The sequence below is a fragment of the Amblyomma americanum genome, chromosome 2, assembly GCF_052857255.1.
Source record: "Amblyomma americanum isolate KBUSLIRL-KWMA chromosome 2, ASM5285725v1, whole genome shotgun sequence".
NCBI classification, from domain to species: domain Eukaryota; kingdom Metazoa; phylum Arthropoda; class Arachnida; order Ixodida; family Ixodidae; genus Amblyomma; species Amblyomma americanum.
Window position 1 is genome coordinate 167,063,452 of NC_135498.1, and position 18,432 is coordinate 167,081,883.

Sequence of the window (18,432 nt, forward strand, 5' to 3'; positions counted from 1 at the left end):
CGGCCATAATGGCGTCATGTCCTAAGCGTAGCACGGTCTCTCGAATATCTCGGTAACACCAGCTGTTGGACACGCCTTCCTGAACTAAATATGAATTCCCTGTGCAGAAGACCATTTACCAATTGATACTCGAATGACGTCCGACTCTTCTTCCTTTTCACCTTTTCCACGACTCTTTCGAAGCAGGTCTTCAGGCTCGGGACTTCTTTCTACCTAATTGCAATTTCGCCCGGTGTTACGCTCAAGAACATCGTAACAGGGGTAGAGCGCGGACGCTGCGTTGCTCGGGCTGTCGCTTGAGCTCTTGCCTCCACTGCTGACGAGAAACTGACTGCACCCGTCTGAGCTGTCGCGGGCCTTTCCTCCTTTGGATGTTCTTCAACGTCGAGCATACTCCACTCGGGATCGGTGTCTTCAACCCTTCTTGCACTCGTAATGTTTCCCCAAGATGAGATCGTAAATGGGTTGGTCTACGCACTTTGCCACTATCTGTCCAGTATAATATGGCGTGGACACTAGAATCCTTGCTTCAGGAAGGTACCTCACTTGTGCTATCTACAAGAGTGACGAACCGACGCTTCCCCTGTAAGATCCTCGTCCTTCACCAGGCTTCTACGAACCAAGACTGTGTTGGCTCCGCTGTCTCTAAGCACCAATATAGGACGGTCTCCTATTTGCCCAACCGCCACTGGCATTGCTGCTTTCGACTTGGGTATTTCACTCACTGCCTCATTTTCCAGCGGCTTTTGCTCTCCTTTCAGCTGTGGAACTTCGGATGGCGTGACAAGTTCTACCTTTGAGTCGAGAACGCATGCAGCTCGGTCCTGCGTTGTGTATCGGCACTCATCCAGAGTATGACTCCTCCTCTTACAACCTTGACACACAACCTGTGTTTTTTGGGCAGCACTACTAGTCCGACAGCCAGCTGCACGATGTCCCACCTTGCCGCAGAGAAAACACCTTGCTGGCGTCTTAGATGCACCGCCATGTACTCTTGGTTTTGCGCATCTGTTTCTAGGGTCTTTTTGGTTTCCTCCTTTGCCTTACTCAAATTTCTTAGCCCTTTAGCCTCGAGGAATTGGTCTGCAGTGTCTGCGAACTCTTCCAATGAACACAACTTTCTTTCAGGAATAGCGCTAGCTTTGAGCTGCATCACGCTAAAAATTGCTCTGTGACCAGCTTGTCGCGCACCCCTTCAAAACCCTTTTCTGTGTTTTACATATCAAGCCACCTATCAAAATAGTTGGTCAGCCTACAGGAAAACTGCCTCGCGGTTTCCGAATCCTCAGGTTTCGCCGTGCGAAATCTCTCACGAACACCCTCTGCCGTAAGCCTGAATCTTTGGAGGAGTGCCTTTTTGACTTTCTCGTAGTCCATGGAATCAGCAGCAGGCATCCTTCCAAGCACATACAGCGCCTCTCCGACTAGACACATGCTTAATGCCGTCGCCCATTCAAGGCGCTCCAAGCCTTGCCCCAAAGCTATCCGCTCGAATCGTTGCAGATATGCATCCAAATCATCTCTCTTGTCATCAAAAGGAGCCAGCAGCTTCCTTGGGCAAACTCTGGCTGGTCTAGGACATTCTGTACCCGCTAAGGAACCCTGATCATTGTCCGTGATCTCCTCATATCCTCCCGCGACATGCGCCTATTTCCACAAAATAAACTCCTTCTCCCGTTCTATCCTTCTTTTCTCCTGTTCTTCTGCCTCGCGAGCACTTTTCTCTTCTCGCTCTTCTGCCTCGCGAGCTCTTTCCGCCTCGCGTTCTGCTTCACCAGCGTCTGCGCGTGCTTGCGCCCTTTCCTCTCTCTGCCTTTTTGCCTCTTCTTTCTCCTCGTCACAGAGACGCATCGCCTCTTCCTTGCTTAACCCTAGCTTGAGCGCCAGCTCTAACGTTTTTGCCAAGTCCATACTTTCTGCCGTCGAGAGATCGGAAAAATCCGAGACAAAGCAAAAAAAAAGAAAAAAGGAAATGAATCCTGGCACCGGCTCGCCACTTATCTTTGTCACGGATCTCTCCGGAGGACACTCGGACTGAATGGACTAGGCGACGGGTGTACCCACACAAACGCACAGTTAATACACCCTACGTGACACACACACTAGAACACAAATCTAACAAAACTAGCGCAACACACAAAGACTATAAATACACACGACCTGGGCACACTGCTACCAGCGTCTACTACTAGCGTTCTGCTATTCGTGGTCGGCGCTCGTGCTCACGGTTGGTTCGGTGCGGCTGCGGCGTTGTATGGATCGCGTAGCCGACGTCGAGGCGGCGTTCGGCATGCTTGGGCTGGCGTTGCTGGCGGCGTTCGACGTGCTTGGGCTGGCGTCGCTGGCGGCGTCGCTGGCTGTGTGGTACAAGCTCCCGGTCCAAGCGCCCGTGGAGGTGATGCCGGTGTCGTTGGCGTGGGGGCACCACCCGGATGGGTGGCAACAGCGCTGGAGACACCCGTGGCCGTAGCAGGTGGTAGCGTCCTCTGTTGACTCCCCGGAACGGACTCAGGCACGGCAGGAAGTCCACGATGCGATGTCGTAGAACGCGAGCTCACCGGAGCAGTAGCCGGCGTCGCTCTCTTCCAGCCGTTGTGTCCCTGACCTGCTGGAGCCTCCTCTTCTCTGCTGTTCCCCCCAGTGCCTCGCTCTCACTCGCCCTTTTATAGCCTCGGTGTTAGTCCACGTAGGCCTTGTCGTCGTCTTCTTCTCTTCTCCCCCAATCATCTCTCTCCACCTCACCGAATGCTTCTCCACCGATCATCTCTCTCCACCTCAACGAATGCTTGTTCCTCTTCTTTATTCTTCGGTTAATTTGTGTTGTCTTCTTCACACCTTTTTCCGTTAAAATTTAATTTAGGCTCCTTAATATATGTGACATGGTCTCGCTTACCCATACTCTATGCATCCGTAATTCAGGGTAGAGCGTACCACACAGCGGTATATTTGTAAAAGGCATGCCTTATCGGCTCCCCAGTGCTTTCTCGACAGCACTTTGAGTATGGTCAGGGATCGAGAAGCCTTCTTTTTCAACGCATTTATGTGAGGCAGGAAGGTGAGCGTTCTGTCGAATGTTATATCTAGAAATTTATGTTCTTTTTTGACGGGTAAGTCTATTTCGTTAAGGTGTAGGGTGGGATGTATGTGCATGCCTCGTCTGAGTGAAAAAAGAATGGCCACCGATTTCTGTGGAGAAAAACTGAAACCATTTTGGTCTGCCCATATTGCCAGTTTATTTATTGTTAGCTGTATCTGTCGTTCGCATGTTGATGTATTCGAGGATGTGTAAGCTATCTGAGATCATCTACATAGACAGAATACATAACGGACCTAGGGATTATTTTCGTGATAGAATTCATTTTTACAATAAAGCGTGTTGTGCTCAAAATACATCCTTGAGGTACTCCGTTTTCTTAGATAAACTTCCTTGAAAGGGTTGAGCCTAGGCGGACGTGAAACGTACGGTTAGACAAAAAGTATTTGAGGCAGTTCAACATCCTGCTGCGGATGCCCAGTTCAGTCAGGTCCTGAATAATCCCAAACATCCACGTTGTGTCATACGCCTTATCTAAATCGAAGAAGACAGTGAGACAATGTTATCTGTGTATAAAAGCCTCACGAACAGTGTTTTCAAGACGAACCAGGTGGTCGGTGGTGGAGCAAGCCTTTTTAAAACCGCACTGATGGACATCCAGAATCTCCCGGTCTTCTAACCCGAATGATAGTCTGATATTGAATACACTTTCAAAAGATTTCGCTAGACAGCTAGTCAGAGCTATGGGCTTATAGCTGCTAGGAAGGGTAGAGGGTTTTCCGGGTTTTAATAGAGGAACAATAACGGTCATCTTCCAGGCTTCGGGAAGTTTTCCCGATACCCAAACTTTGTTAAAAAATTTTAAAGTGCATCCACAGCCGGTTCAGAGAGATGAGCCAGCATTTGATAATGTATTTCATCTGGGCCAGGTGCAGTTTGCTTACCAGCGGGCAGTACTTTATTAATTTCTTGAATGGTAAGTAGGTTATTATAGGGTTAATTTGAGCTGCCACTTGTCGGCAGTCTTCGTTTTTCAGCTGCGTTTTTGTATTTGAGGAATGATTCTCTGTAGTGAGATGAACTGGGAACTGCAGAAAAATATTCACCCGAAATATCTGCCTGTTCTCCTAAATTCGATGTATGCCAGGGGTTGATAGAAACGGAACTGTGAATTGGGAGTAGCTGCCATTTATCTTTTTTAAAATCTCCCACATTTGTTTTCACGTAATTGAGCTGTTTACTGAGGACACGTAACCTTGCCATGAAGTTTTTTCTGCATTAAGGCGAATATACCTGGCTTTCGCTCTTGCCTTTTTAAAGCTTATTAAATTCTCCTGCGTTGGGTACCTACGAAAAATTCCCCAAGCTTTGTGTTGTTTCTTTTTTGCATCTCTGCATTCCTGTGTATACCAAATTTTGTGACTCTGCTTTACTACTCCAGATGACCGAGGAATTGCTAGGCGTGCAGCGGTTAAAATACAGTTTGTGATAGCTTCATTCAGTTTGTCTATGCTGAGGTCATCTGAAAATATTTTATCTAAGCTGGCCCTTTCTCTAAAAAGTGCCCAGTTGGCTAATTGTAACTTCCACCGTCGAAGTTTCGTTAGGGTGACTTACGGTGGAGGTTTTAGGCTTATTAATACAGGGAGATGATCGCTGCCATATGGGTTATCGATTACATCCCATTTAAAATCACAAAAGAGAGAGGGTGAACTAAAAGACAAATCTATGGAACTCATTTTTCCCATGCTCAGAGAGCAGTATGTATATTTGCCGGTGTTTAGAAGGCAAACAATATTACTTAGAATAAAATATTCTAAAATGCGACCTCTTGCATCAGTGTGTACACTTCCCCAAAAACCGGAGTGGGCATTAAAATCACCAACTAGCAGATATGGCTCCGGTAGCTGTTCTATAACAGATTCTAAATCATGAAGTGTTACTGTTAGGTGTGGTTCAAGATATACGGTACATATTGTGAGTGTTTTTAAAATGAAGGATGGTGACTGCGACAGCTTCGTATTTGGTTTTAAGTTTGATCTCGCGGGTTGCTACACCATTCTGGATGACAATAGCAACCCCTCCAGACAGTTTGCTTGCTTGCTCTCGATCACATCGAAAGGCATTGTACTTGTTTAAAATGATTTTTTGTTTTATACCTAAGTTGGTCTCTTGTAAGCATAAAGCCACCGGGAAGATTGTGTTTAATAGCTCTTTTATGTCACCGTAGTTATTGATTAGTCCTGGGCAGTTCCACTGTATAAGGAACGTCATGTTTGATGAGTGTAGTTAAAACTTAGGATACCGGTTTTTGGGATGCCAATACTGGGGTCTTTTTTTTTTCGCTCCAGGGAGCTGTGCCTCTGCTGCAGCAAAGGCGAGTTCTGAGTTGTGTCCAGCGCCTCATTAGAGGCTCTGGACTTCCGCGGTGAACCCGCAGGTGTACGGTTCGTGGGCTTCTCCCGACCGGGGGTAGCCTTGCAGGCGGCCGACTGAGGGGCCGGCGGGCCCTTGTTCAGAGGTGGCAGGGCAGCTTCGCTGCGTCTGCCGGGGGCGGGGGTGGCCTTGCCTCAGGCTTTGCCTGGGCAGTGGCCGAAGCCTGGTGTGGTGTGCCGCCCTTGCGCACCACATCGGCGAAATCTGCTTTAGCCGTGAACTGGAAGGCTAAGGGGAGTCTTTTTCGTGCTTCTTGATAAGTTATGTTTTCCTTTGTCTTTATTGTTATTATTTCCTTCTCTCTCTTCCAGGTTGGGCACGACCTCGAGTACGCGGGGTGATCCCCTTCGCTGTTCGCGCACAGTGGTGAAGCGTTGCAGTCCACGGATTCATGATTGACGAACATTTGGCACATGTTTGGCGGCCATGACAGCTCTGTGAGCCATGGCCACATTTGAAGCAGCGTCTGGGGTTTGGGATGTATGGTCTTACGTTTATTTTAAGATATCCTACTACTGTGGTTTCGGGAAGTTGGCTGGAAAAAAGGGTCAGGACTATGTATTTTGTTGGTATTTCCTTGTTTTTTCGGATTTTGATAAGATGGACTTCGGTGGCGTTCTGATCTTTCAGACCCTCTAACATCTCTTCTTCAGAAAGGTTCAGGAAATCGTGCTCAGATATTACTATTTCACTGTGTTTAGTGATCGATGTGCAGTAATGGATACAGGAATGTCTCCAAAGGACACTATGGTTGGGAGTTCGGAAAATTGCACTTTGTCTCGGATTTGGAGGAGTGGATCGCCACTGGCTAGCTCCGTCATCTTGTAGCCAAGGCCCAGGGCATCAGTCAGAGATTTTGAAACTCTGAATGGGGACATTTTCCTATCTGGTTGATCTAGATTTTCACTATGTACGACATGGTACCTAGGGAAAACTTTTCTTTTTTGCAGGAACTGCGTAGTAGCATCAGACCACCCTTGTTTATGAGGGCGATGATTTGTTGAAGGAAAGGGATCCATAAAAAAGTTGTTTTTCGGCTGCGGTGGCAGCCACCCACCACGGAGCCCAACATGGGGACGGGACAGGAGGTTGCAAGGAAGGCCTGCCCGCGTCAGCTGTACACCGCAACTATAACCGAATATGGCGCAACTCAGGGTAGTTCGTCACACAAGGTTAACTCTCGCCGCCAGGAAAAAGGAGAAACCAAGATGTGAGTAGGGGATAGGAGAGTTGTGAGAAAGAAGATAGGTAAGTGAAAGATGGAGGGGAGGATAGGAAAAGGTGACTGCCGATTTCCGCTGGTCGGGTCAGGCCGGAGGTGCCGTCTACAGGAAGCTGGGGCCAAAGTGGTGTGTTTCCTCCGCCGAGGGGCCTTTAAGGTCCAAACGCTTGGCATCGGCTCAACCACCAGGATGCCCTTTTCCCCGGACACGGCGATGCCACGCACGGCTAGGCGTGTGTGCTCAGGTCTGTGGTGATTCACTGTTCACCATCATCCCCTTGTGGAGATGTCCCTGCGGATGCTCGGGAACCCATGGTGTCGCCACTCACCAATGCCTGCAAGCTGTTTACGCCCCCCTGCGGGGAGCATGACAGCTAAATGTACATTTATTTCTGAGAAAACTATGTAAAATAATCTTTTTTTTTCCAGCGCTCAATCCGAACTTGGACATCAAGGCCAGACTCGACTCCGTGAGCAGTGTTAGCAAGTCGGTAAAGCCTAACCTTTAACATCTAAACGAAAAAGAAAAACTGTCATACCTTTGTTACGATTAGCTTGTAGCTGGTAGGGGCGATAGCCGTATTTTCATTTTTGGCCTCCTGTAGCTTACAGCAGCTCAGTTTTCTGTTAAAGCAAACTCGCATTCATTGCGATTGGATCTCGGTACTCTGATCATGCAGGCTAATTTCAGCTTGCCTTCGGTGTCCCTTCAAAAATCGGTGCAGCATCCTGTTGCTGTTTCATACACTCAAGGGCTAGGATGCGAGGGAATGCTTTTCAAAATAATTCAGGCATCTCAGCCCCGCCATGCATAGGTTGATTCATGCTGAGATGGCATATTCAAAAGTGGGACTGATCAGGGTCAAATTGGAAACTTGATCGAGCATAGGGCACGGCATATACCCAAACCCTCCTGGAATCCATGTTTTCAGCTAGCTTATGGTAACCAGGAGCCCTCAGCACCGACTCCCTGCAAACTAAGCTGTACGTTCTTTGGAAACAAGTTTTTCCTCGAAACAGTAATCGCTTAGCCATGGCAGCTATACCACTGTGTTGTGTTCACCAGATTCTGCCTAAGCCAGACAGTTTCCCGATATTTTTGCTAACAAAATGAAGTTAGCGCTCTGTTATCATAATTCAAATGGCAAGTTACTGGTATTGCAAGATAAATGTATTCATAGACTTGGAAGTTCTCATTGGTCCGGCTACCCTCGAAAGGCTTACACAAAACCAGCTTAAGTTTCCATTTCCGTAATATAGTATTCGAGGATGTTCGAACACGTGAGTGGCTCTGCCGATAGTGCGTCGTTGAGGTGGGACTGCCCGTCGCCTGATATCCTGCCTGTAACTTTTCGCGCGAGCGCGTGCATGGGCACGATCGCTGCAGTAAAGCACGCGTGGCCTGAAGCCCAGACGATGCGTACCATGGGGAGTGGGCTGGAATCAGGGAGATTCTTCAGCATACGTTGCACAGGGATAGTGAGCATTCCGGATGCATACGCCTGGCAGACTGCCTGGGAGTAAGTGACGACGTGTATTGTCCTAACGTCATCATGTGGGCGTGATGCGGCCTCTTCCGCCACTCGGCTCGAAGTCAAAGCGATCGATGTGGCAGGAATTGTGAGTGGCCATCCTTGTTCGTGACCGTCATAGAAAACGGGAACTTAGAAAACTGAGAAACTTCTGGGAGTTTTTTTTCTTTCTCCTCGTTCTCATAGCAGCGCTAAAAAGCATGCCGACTCACCCTGAAGAGGAAGAAGTTGAGGGCGATGAAACTTGCCAGTGTGCTCCGATCTACGCCGGGACTCTTGCCGCTACTTTTCGCCGGCTTCGCCCTGCTAGCCCTGTCCACGCTGCTCGAAGGAAACAGCGAGGTAAGCCTCAACATACGCTTCCTGCAAGTGCAAGCACACACTGTGGTGAACGCAATAGAGCCGTACGGCGCGGGTTCAGATAGGACGAACGGATAGCTCGGCACAAGCATTCAAAACCCAGAGGGACGTTACCTCAGATTCTTACGAAAAGTCTCGCCTCGTATGGATTAGCCAGCTTTTCGTAAGAAATGTTTTCGTGGAAACGTAAGCTTTTCGTGGAAAGTATTCAAAAAGAAAATTGCCCACGACGTCTAGAGTTCACATGCGTAATGCATGGCACTGTACGAGAGTTGCTTTGTATTGAAGCAGCAGTTTATCCTTTCGCTGAGGAGGTCAACCGCCCCCCGTCGGTTGTTTCACTTGCAGCGCAACTCCTCCAACGCCGCTATTAGCATAACTGAAGTTGCTTAAGCGTACTGCATGGCATCATCAGCGGTCTAGGCAAGTATAAAGTACGCGATCTTTTGCTTTTCCCCCTCTTGCCTCGCAGCACAGGCTCGTGTACGCAGTGAGCAGCGCGGCGCTCCTGTACGCATCGAAGGTTGTGCCCGTCCAGTTCGTGGGACTGCCCGCACTGGCGCTGATGCCTCCGATGGCGGAAATGGTGAGCTACGACGCGTCGTGTGCCACTTCGCCGCCACTCAAGGAGATTCTATTGCCATCCTTAACAGTAGAGTCTGATTCCTACCACGCAGCAGCGACGTCGTGCGCGAGCTATAACGACGACCTCGAAGAGGGGCCCCTCCTTACGGTGGCTCCTCAAGCACGGGTAAAGTGCGGCACCAGTGCTCCAGATCATCACACACACATATACTGTGTGCTCACACGCCGCAAACACAGCCGCGCACCGAAAAAAAAATTGTTTGTAGACGAAAATATTAAACAACTTGCGAGCCTCGAATCCAGTTGGAGCTCATTCTGTGCGTTATGTCTGCATGATTGCGCTGTCACCGCCAGCGCCTGATGCCGTAAGCGAAGCAAGCAATACAATGTGAACACGAGTGACCTGCTTCCAACATAGCCTCGTCATCATCAGGCCAAGTACCTCCGCTGTACAACAATGGCCGCTCATATTCCTACTAATATCCCTCGCTGGAAGTTGTGGTAATGCGAAATGGCGATCTGGTGCTGCGTTTAAAACTCGGCTCCCGATTCATAATTGGAGCGAACGGGCCAGCGTGAATTTTGCGCTGCAGATGGCATCACTTTGTTCCTCCTACTGCGGCAACAGTGGGTGCTCGACTGAATTTAGACTTTCCAAGCTTATTATACGGATCGCGTTATTAGCGAGATACCGCAGTGCAAAATTTGATCGTCTCTCGTAGCTGCAACAGCGGAACGTTACTTGAGCTTCTCCACGGTGGTTTATTAGACAGAGACTCAACGTCGCAGGTAGTGTCGCGGTAAAAAGTAATCTGAACAGCGCGCAGACGCCACGCTGTTCGCATTTCTTCCTATCGCCAGTGTACGTACGCCATGAAACCCAGCTCGATATTGTATCTAGATCAGAAAGATAGAAAGCTGCGAGAAGCACTCTTACTTCCGCTGTTAATGGGCAAGAAAGCGAGTGCATGGAGTCGTGCGTGAAGCAAGCATTTCAGGGAATAAAATTTTATTGGTCGGCATGGCGTGTACTGTTTTTCAAGTAGCACCAACGCCGAAGGACTTGACTGAAACTCAACTCTTATGGCACTGAAGCAATTGCATCCGCCGGCACAAATGGCCACAGATTGGCCCGCATTATTTTGTACTGCGCCGAGATATCTTAGTTCGGAGAGTAGCTCTGCACCTGTCAAGTAGAAACACTACCGTATTTATTTCTCTCCTCTCGCTTTTTCCTTCACGCACCCAACATAGTCGACCCACGCGTTGCAATCGCGGTCGCATTATATAAGAGTAAACACGATATATTTTCCCTTCGTTTCCCTGACCGCTTACTCCACAATGGTGGCGTGGCAGCTTCAGTGTTGCTCGTAACGGCGACATCACATGCGCTGAAGGGCGGCAACGGAATGTTGGTCGCTGCACCGTTTAAGCACAGGTTAAAACTCGCTGTGATATTAAGCAACAGCTCACTCACTCAATGAGGTGCTTTGCTGCCTAAGCCGATTGCATGCCTAAAGTGGAACATAAACAGGACCATTAGCGTACTTACCAAACAGGAGAACTTCGAATCATTACCGACCAGACGCTACAGAGAGAGGTTGAAGTTGATGTATTTACAATAATAAATTAGGAATAGACATGAATATGTACACTGAATCTGTCATAAGACGTCCAACACGATCACAGAATTAAAAAAAATGAAAGCAATATAGATGCAGAACTGATACATTCAAAAATTCGTAATTCCCGCGAACGCTCCGAGATTGCAACTGGCTTAATCCAGACCCTGTGCAAAGCTCCTCGCTCGAGACATTTTGCGGCGTACTCAGGCAAAACTCAAATATGTAAAACATCTTTGCGCGGCGGTTACACAGTACCCTGCTTATTATTTTTCTTGTGTTATCATGTTTCACTCTTTTCTTTTACAGCCGTGGTGTACAAGTAGCATTTATGTGTATCCATTTTTGTATGCGCAACCTGAGTAGAGAACGTCTTAATATGCATTTACACTAGGTTCTATTTGAATCTTTTTTTACTGCCCACTCCTGCCTAAGGCCTTAAATTAAGGCTGGCAGTATCTTTGAAATACATAAATAAATAAGGCCATAAACGCGAAACCTAAATGGTCCGAGACTCATTGCAAAATAGGAGAGAGACGCATAGGATCCCACTACGCATAGGATCCCACTAGCGTTGCGCGGCGTTGTCGAGAGATGGCGCCAGTTTATGTCCTCGCGTTGGGCGCCTCGAGCCTTGACACAGCGTGTCGCCATCCATTGTCCAATCAGGAGAGGCCGAGGCCATTTCGAATCACATGCATTGTGTCGAACCCTACAATGAAGAGAAACCTTCTAGAATTTCATTTGAAATATGACTTAGACGTCTGGAAGCAGTATTGGACGCTATCATGTGTCAACGATGCGAAAATTTTGATTTCTGCTAAAGTACTTAAATGCGGCTAAATGACTCGTGCTCCAAAATGGCGGAGGTGTCACCAACGTCACCAGCTTAGCAAACGAAGGTGCATCATCGAGGCACGCTATCCTCGTTCCCAATACACGCAGCGCCATTTAGAAGCCACAGAGACGCCTATTTAGGATATCTGCTACGATCAAGCACTGCTGAATAGGAGCAGGACGTCAGAACACAACGCAGGGCGTTGGCGGGACAAAATAAGAACAGCTAGGGGCCTGGGTTCTCCTGCGCTCGGGTAGTTATGTCGAATCCTTCATTGCCGAATCCTTGCAGGAGGCAGAAGAATATCTCTATTACGAAAAGTGCCGAGAAATATACAGTACCAGAAACACCGCACGTCTCTTCTTCGTTTTTAGCCGCCGCGGTGGTCGAGTGGTTATGGCGCTCGGCTGCTGGCCGGAAAGACGCGGGTTCGATACCGGCCGCGGCGGTCGAATTTCGATGGAGGCGAAATTCTAGAGGCCCGTGTGCTGTGCGTTGTCGGAGCACGTTAAAGAACCCAAGGTGGTCGAAATTTCCGCAGCCCCTCACTACGGCGTCTCTCATGGCCTGAGTCGCTTTGGGACGTTACACCCCCGTAAAACCAAAACCCATCTTTTCGTTTCTCTAATATTCCAACCGCTCCCACGGCGCTCTGTTGCAGTGCGGAGCAGCCTCATGATTGATATCACCAAGGAACAAAACCCGTGTCGTCTATAGCGTGTCTGCAGCGAAGTGCAGGCTCCGATGCGGGAATTCCGCGCAAGATAACCAGCAGAAACTTCCAGCCTAGGTGTGCCGGGCTGAGGAAACCCACACTGGTGCGCGCAGGAGGCGGCCGGCGACGCGTGGGTGTCTGCTCTTCGGTGCCTCGCGGCGGCGCTGTTCTGCCGAGGCACGGTTGAGGCGAGCAGCGTTGTGGCCCGCGTTGCGCTGCTCATGCTCGCCCTGTCCGGGACGCGAGTGCGTCGGCTGGCGGCGGCGCTGGCCCTGACCGCAGCCATTGCAGCGCCGCTGCTGGACGCCACCTTCGGGGTCTTCTTTATGGCCGCCGTCTGCTCCCACCTGGTGAGCCCCGCATGGCTCGTACAGAGAGCCTATTAAGCGAACACGCAGGTACTGGCTGTGCAGTAGAAAACGAGAAGAGCCTGTCCCTAAATGCAGCAAATGTTTCGCAGTGCTGTGCGGTCGCCTTCGCTTTACTACTTACTACAATCTAAACAAGACGCCTAAATGAGAGTAAAAATGGAGCCTACTCCCTTTCTCCCGCTCTCTCTACTCTAAGCAAAAAAAGTACAAAGAGCGCCTACTCTCTTTTTAATCTTTTCTGTTGAGAGTGTAGAGAAAAATTTAGGACAAAAATTTCATTCAGTACGACAAAAAATTCTGTCGTTGGAACAAGGAAAGTCCCACAATACTACACAAATATCCGTCGTAACGGCACAAAATTTTCAGTTGTGCTTTTTGATAAAATGATGTCCCCGTTCTAGAGGATACTCAGACTTCTGAAATATCGCAATTTTTCCCCGAAAGTGGAGCTCCTCCATTCAACGATTGACACTGCGTTCTGTTCACCTGGTTCAGGCAACTATCATCCACGAAATAATGCGCTTTGCCATTGTTCTTTACCTGCGGTCTCTGCTTGAGACATTAATTGTGGGGTTCACCGCTTCTAGCCTGTTGTCGCGAATTCATAAGATACCAACTGCACGCTTAGAAGGGGAACTTTAGGCGCAATCGCCATCTTTGTACCAAGAGTTTAAATACCGAGTGCCACTCGTGGAAAGCACGCACAAAATGAGCATCTGAAAGTGAGCGTTTTTTCTGCGTTTATGACCTGCTGTTTCACGACCTAGGTCTAAAAATATTTGCGTTCAAATTGATAAAATTAACTTTACCATTTTCGTAACCGCGTCACAGATTGGTTTCGCGCCGGTCGCCTAATTCGGGCCAGAATAGGTTGGCTACTTGCATCAATTGGAGCCCAATATACTTCCAATGCCGAATCAATGCTTTTGTAGATAACTAGAACTTACATCAGCTTCAAAGCGTAGGAAACAGTCATGGGCGGCGCATATGGTGCGGAAAACTGAACACACACTGTTTATTTGTACTAGTGAGTTATTACCAAAGACCCGGAAGCATAATCGAGGTTGACAGAACACTAAATGCAGTCCTTAGATTGGCGAATCTGCTGAAACAACGGGGTGGAAGACGCAAGATTGGGGTTATCAGAGATTGTCTCGCGGTGAGCCTGACCTGGCCAATGCTGATTATAACCGCGCTGATTGCGCGCAGGTCCGCCTTCTGCGCTCCAAGCCCCTGCAGGACATCCAGCGTCGCTGCCTGTTCCGCAGGGCCACGAGCACCCTCTCCGCCAAGGAACAGCGAAGCTTGGCGCGCTTCATCTTCCGCGAAGAGTGCGCCTTGCCGATGGACGACATGCCGCCGCCAGGTATATAGGCGCGCGAGTCAACCTAAAAACGGTCGGAATAATTACTGAGCGTAGCAACAATAAATTGAGGAGTATCACCCAGATAAGAAAGAACGAGCAAAGCTGTCAATTCACCAACATCTCTCAGGTATGCGACAAAGAGAAACATAATGCGGAAAGGACTCGGTAATCTCTAATGCACGGAGGCATGGGCAGACATCAGATGTTCGTAATAAGAGACAAGGAGGCCTACGTATCTCATAAGCAGTTTACTTCAAGTATAGGTAAAGTAACAGAATAATTCTGCACTGTAAGGAGAGAAGTGTTGAATAGGCCTAGCAGTTAGCACAGAGCGGCACCACTACCACAATCATAAGTTCCTGAAAAGACCAACCGTTACTTTCTCAGAGGCGTATTGCACATTAGCATCCTGAATATCTCGGCTAGTGGAAAAATAAGAGAAATTATTCGACTACTGCCACTACCTTATTTATACCGGGAACCCAAGCTGAAGATTCGTTGCGCGACGACAGCGCCGTGCATCTCCCCTGGCGGCGGAATTCATGCTAACATTCACAGCGCAAGAAGAACACGGACACGAAGGGAGAAGTACCAACTCGCCCAGCAACTGATTTTAAGCAAGTTTATTTTTTCTCAGGGCTCTATCACTCTCAGCGACCAATGTCGCATTGTATCTTTGGTCGGCGCTTTGTGGTGTCTCCCCTCGTGTCCGTGTTCGTCTTGCGCTGTGAATGTTAGCATGAAGTACCAACTCGCCCAGCAACTGATTTTAAGCAAGTTCATTTTTTCTCAGGGCTCTATCACTCTCAGCGACCAATGTCGCATTGTATCTTTGGTCGGCGCTTTGTGGTGTCTCCCCTCGTGTCCGTGTTCGTCTTGCGCTGTGAATGTTAGCATGAAGTACCAACTCGCCCAGCAACTGATTTTAAGCAAGTTCATTTTTTCTCAGGGCTCTGTCACTCTCAGCGACCAATGTCGCATTGTATCTTTGGTCGGCGCTTTGTGGTGTCTCCCCTCGTGTCCGTGTTCGTCTTGCGCTGTGAATGTTAGCATGAAGTACCAACTCGCCCAGCAACTGATTTTAAGCAAGTTCATTTTTTCTCAGGGCTCTGTCACTCTCAGCGACCAATGTCGCATTGTATCTTTGGTCGGCGCTTTGTGGTGTCTCCCCTCGTGTCCGTATTCGTCTTGCGCTGTAAATGTTAGCATGAAGTACCAACTCACCCAGCAACTGATTTTAAGCAAGTTCATTTTTTCTCAGGGCTCTGTCACTCTCAGCGACCAATGTCGCATTGTATCTTTGGTCGGCGCTTTGTGGTGTCTCCCCTCGTGTCCGTATTCGTCTTGCGCTGTAAATGTTAGCATGAAGTACCAACTCACCCAGCAACTGATTTTAAGCAAGTTCATTTTTTCTCAGGGCTCTGTCACTCTCAGCGACCAATGTCGCATTGTATCTTTGGTCGGCGCTTTGTGGTGTCTCCCCTCGTGTCCGTATTCGTCTTGCGCTGTAAATGTTAGCATAAAGTACCAACTCACCCAGCAACTGATTTTAAGCAAGTTCATTTTTTCTCAGGGCTCTGTCACTCTCAGCGACCAATGTCGCATTGTATCTTTGGCGGCGCTTTGTGGTGTCTCCCCTCGTGTCCGTGTTCGTCTTGCGCTGTGAATGTTAGCATGAAGTACCAACTCGCCCAGCAACTGATTTTAAGCAAGTTCATTTTTTCTCAAGGCTCTGTCACTCTCAGCGACCAATGTCGCATTGTATCTTTGGTCGGCGCTTTGTGGTGTCTCCCCTCGTGTCCGTATTCGTCTTGCGCTGTAAATGTTAGCATGAAGTACCAACTCACCCAGCAACTGATTTTAAGCAAGTTCATTTTTTCTCAGGGCTCTGTCACTCTCAGCGACCAATGTCGCATTGTATCTTTGGTCGGCGCTTTGTGGTGTCTCCCCTCGTGTCCGTATTCGTCTTGCGCTGTAAATGTTAGCATGAAGTACCAACTCACCCAGCAACTGATTTTAAGCAAGTTCATTTTTTCTCAGGGCTCTGTCACTCTCAGCGACCAATGTCGCATTGTATCTTTGGCGGCGCTTTGTGGTGTCTCCCCTCGTGTCCGTGTTCGTCTTGCGCTGTGAATGTTAGCATGAAGTACCAACTCGCCCAGCAACTGATTTTAAGCAAGTTCATTTTTTCTCAGGGCTCTGTCACTCTCAGCGACCAATGTCGCATTGTATCTTTGGTCGGCGCTTTGTGGTGTCTCCCCTCGTGTCCGTATTCGTCTTGCGCTGTAAATGTTAGCATGAAGTACCAACTCACCCAGCAACTGATTTTAAGCAAGTTCATTTTTTCTCAGGGCTCTGTCACTCTCAGCGACCAATGTCGCATTGTATCTTTGGTCGGCGCTTTGTGGTGTCTCCCCTCGTGTCCGTATTCGTCTTGCGCTGTAAATGTTAGCATGAAGTACCAACTCACCCAGCAACTGATTTTAAGCAAGTTCATTTTTTCTCAGGGCTCTGTCACTCTCAGCGACCAATGTCGCATTGTATCTTTGGCGGCGCTTTGTGGTGTCTCCCCTCGTGTCCGTGTTCGTCTTGCGCTGTGAATGTTAGCATGAAGTACCAACTCGCCCAGCAACTGATTTTAGGCGGAATTCGGCGGCTTTGATCGGGCACGATGCCGCCGCGGCGCTTTGACTGGTCATGTTAGCGCATGTGTTATGGCGCGTTCACATTTGGGCATTCGGTGGCGAGAGAGAGCGGAATCCGCCGCCGCCGAAACGTTGTTTCATTCACATTTGCTGATTTGCGCGAGCCATATTCTTGTTCACATTTTTGTGTTACTTGTTACTGCTGTTCCTTTGTTATTTTGTCTATTGTACCCCACTCCCCTCTGTAATGCCCTCGGGCCCTGAGGGTACTGAAATAAATAAATAAATAAAACCGCGCCGCCGGTACGACAAGGAGCTCTCGCCGACCACCGATAGGAACGAGACTTCGCGTGGCCTGACTCGAATGACGGCGCTCGCGCGCCGCTAGGGTGCCGCCTTCTCCAGTTCGGCCGTGTCTCGTACGCGCCTTTTCAGTATGCCTCGTTTGTGCTGATGCGCGCGTTGTATCATTCGCGTTCGGCGTGCGAACCGTGAGCAATAATGAGCGATTCAGAAGAGGAGGAAATAATCTTGATTCTTCTGACAAACTCGTTGCTGGCCGCGCGGCAACGACCACGTATGCGGGACGCAGCGAAGAAGAAACGGCACCAGCGACGTTGGTGTGTGCGACCTGCCCTTCAGTAGCGTGAGGATCTCGGCCACGCCTACAAACTGCTGCCCCTTCTACGTTTCCGCGACGTGGAATATTATCGAAAGTAAGTTGAGATAGAATTATGTGCTTTCTGTCAAAGTTCTGTCATGTTCAGCGTAACAGTGGCGGTGCTGAAAGAGTGAATGGCGAATGGCTACTTTCTTTTTTGTAGTTACCTAAGAATGCCTCCTCAAGCATTCAAAACTATCTTGGAGCTGGTCAAGCCACGAATCCTTAAAAAGGACACAAAGTTTCGCAGAGCGATCCCACCAGAGCACCGACTTGTCCACACTGTGAGCTAATGGTCACGCTTCAACAAACGCTGAACGATTGAAGACTGTTGATTTGTAAACTCGCACGCGGCCTCATTTCTCACTGGAAACACTCTTTTCTTCAGGTTCTTAGCTGCCGGCGACACACTGCGTTCGTCGTCATTTTGTTTTTTGAATGGACGTTCAACCGCCTGTGGAATCATCTCATCAACATGCCGGGCGATTTGGGAGGTCGTTGGTCCCATATATGTCGCATGCCCAACGGAACCCTAGGAGTGGTTGCAGGTAAACATATACGCAAACTCACGGTGATCACCCTGTAAAATTTGTTTATTCTTGCTGTGATACTAGGAAACAGATTGCTCTTGCGCACACTTATTTTTTTAGTGCCTCTGACGTGCTTCATGATTGCTTTACATATGCCCATCAATTATTTTTCTCATTCTTCAGATCGCAAGCGACCTTGAGCAGCGTTGGAATTTGCCCCACTGTTTAGGCGCAATTGACGGCAAACAAGTTGCCGTGGAATGCCCTACAAATTCAGGGAGCGTGAATAGAAACTACAAAAATTTCTTCTGTAAATCGCTGCTTTCCATCAGTGATGCTTACTACAAATATCATCATTAGCAGCAGCCTGACTATGCCCACTGCAGGGCAAAGGTCTCTGCCATGTCTCACCAATTAGCCCTTTCCTTTTGCCAGCTGCACCCACCGTATGCCTGCAAACTTTTTAATCTCATCCGCCCACCGAACTTTCTGCCACACCTTGCTACGATTGCCTT

The 18,432-nt window shown here is 48.7% G+C and overlaps 1 pseudogene; it reads left to right on the top strand.

The window, feature by feature from the left end:
* Nucleotides 1-8,461: 8,461 nt before the first annotated feature.
* Nucleotides 8,462-18,277, top strand: LOC144120215 (uncharacterized; annotated as a pseudogene).
* The last annotated feature ends 155 nt before the right edge of the window (nucleotides 18,278-18,432 follow it).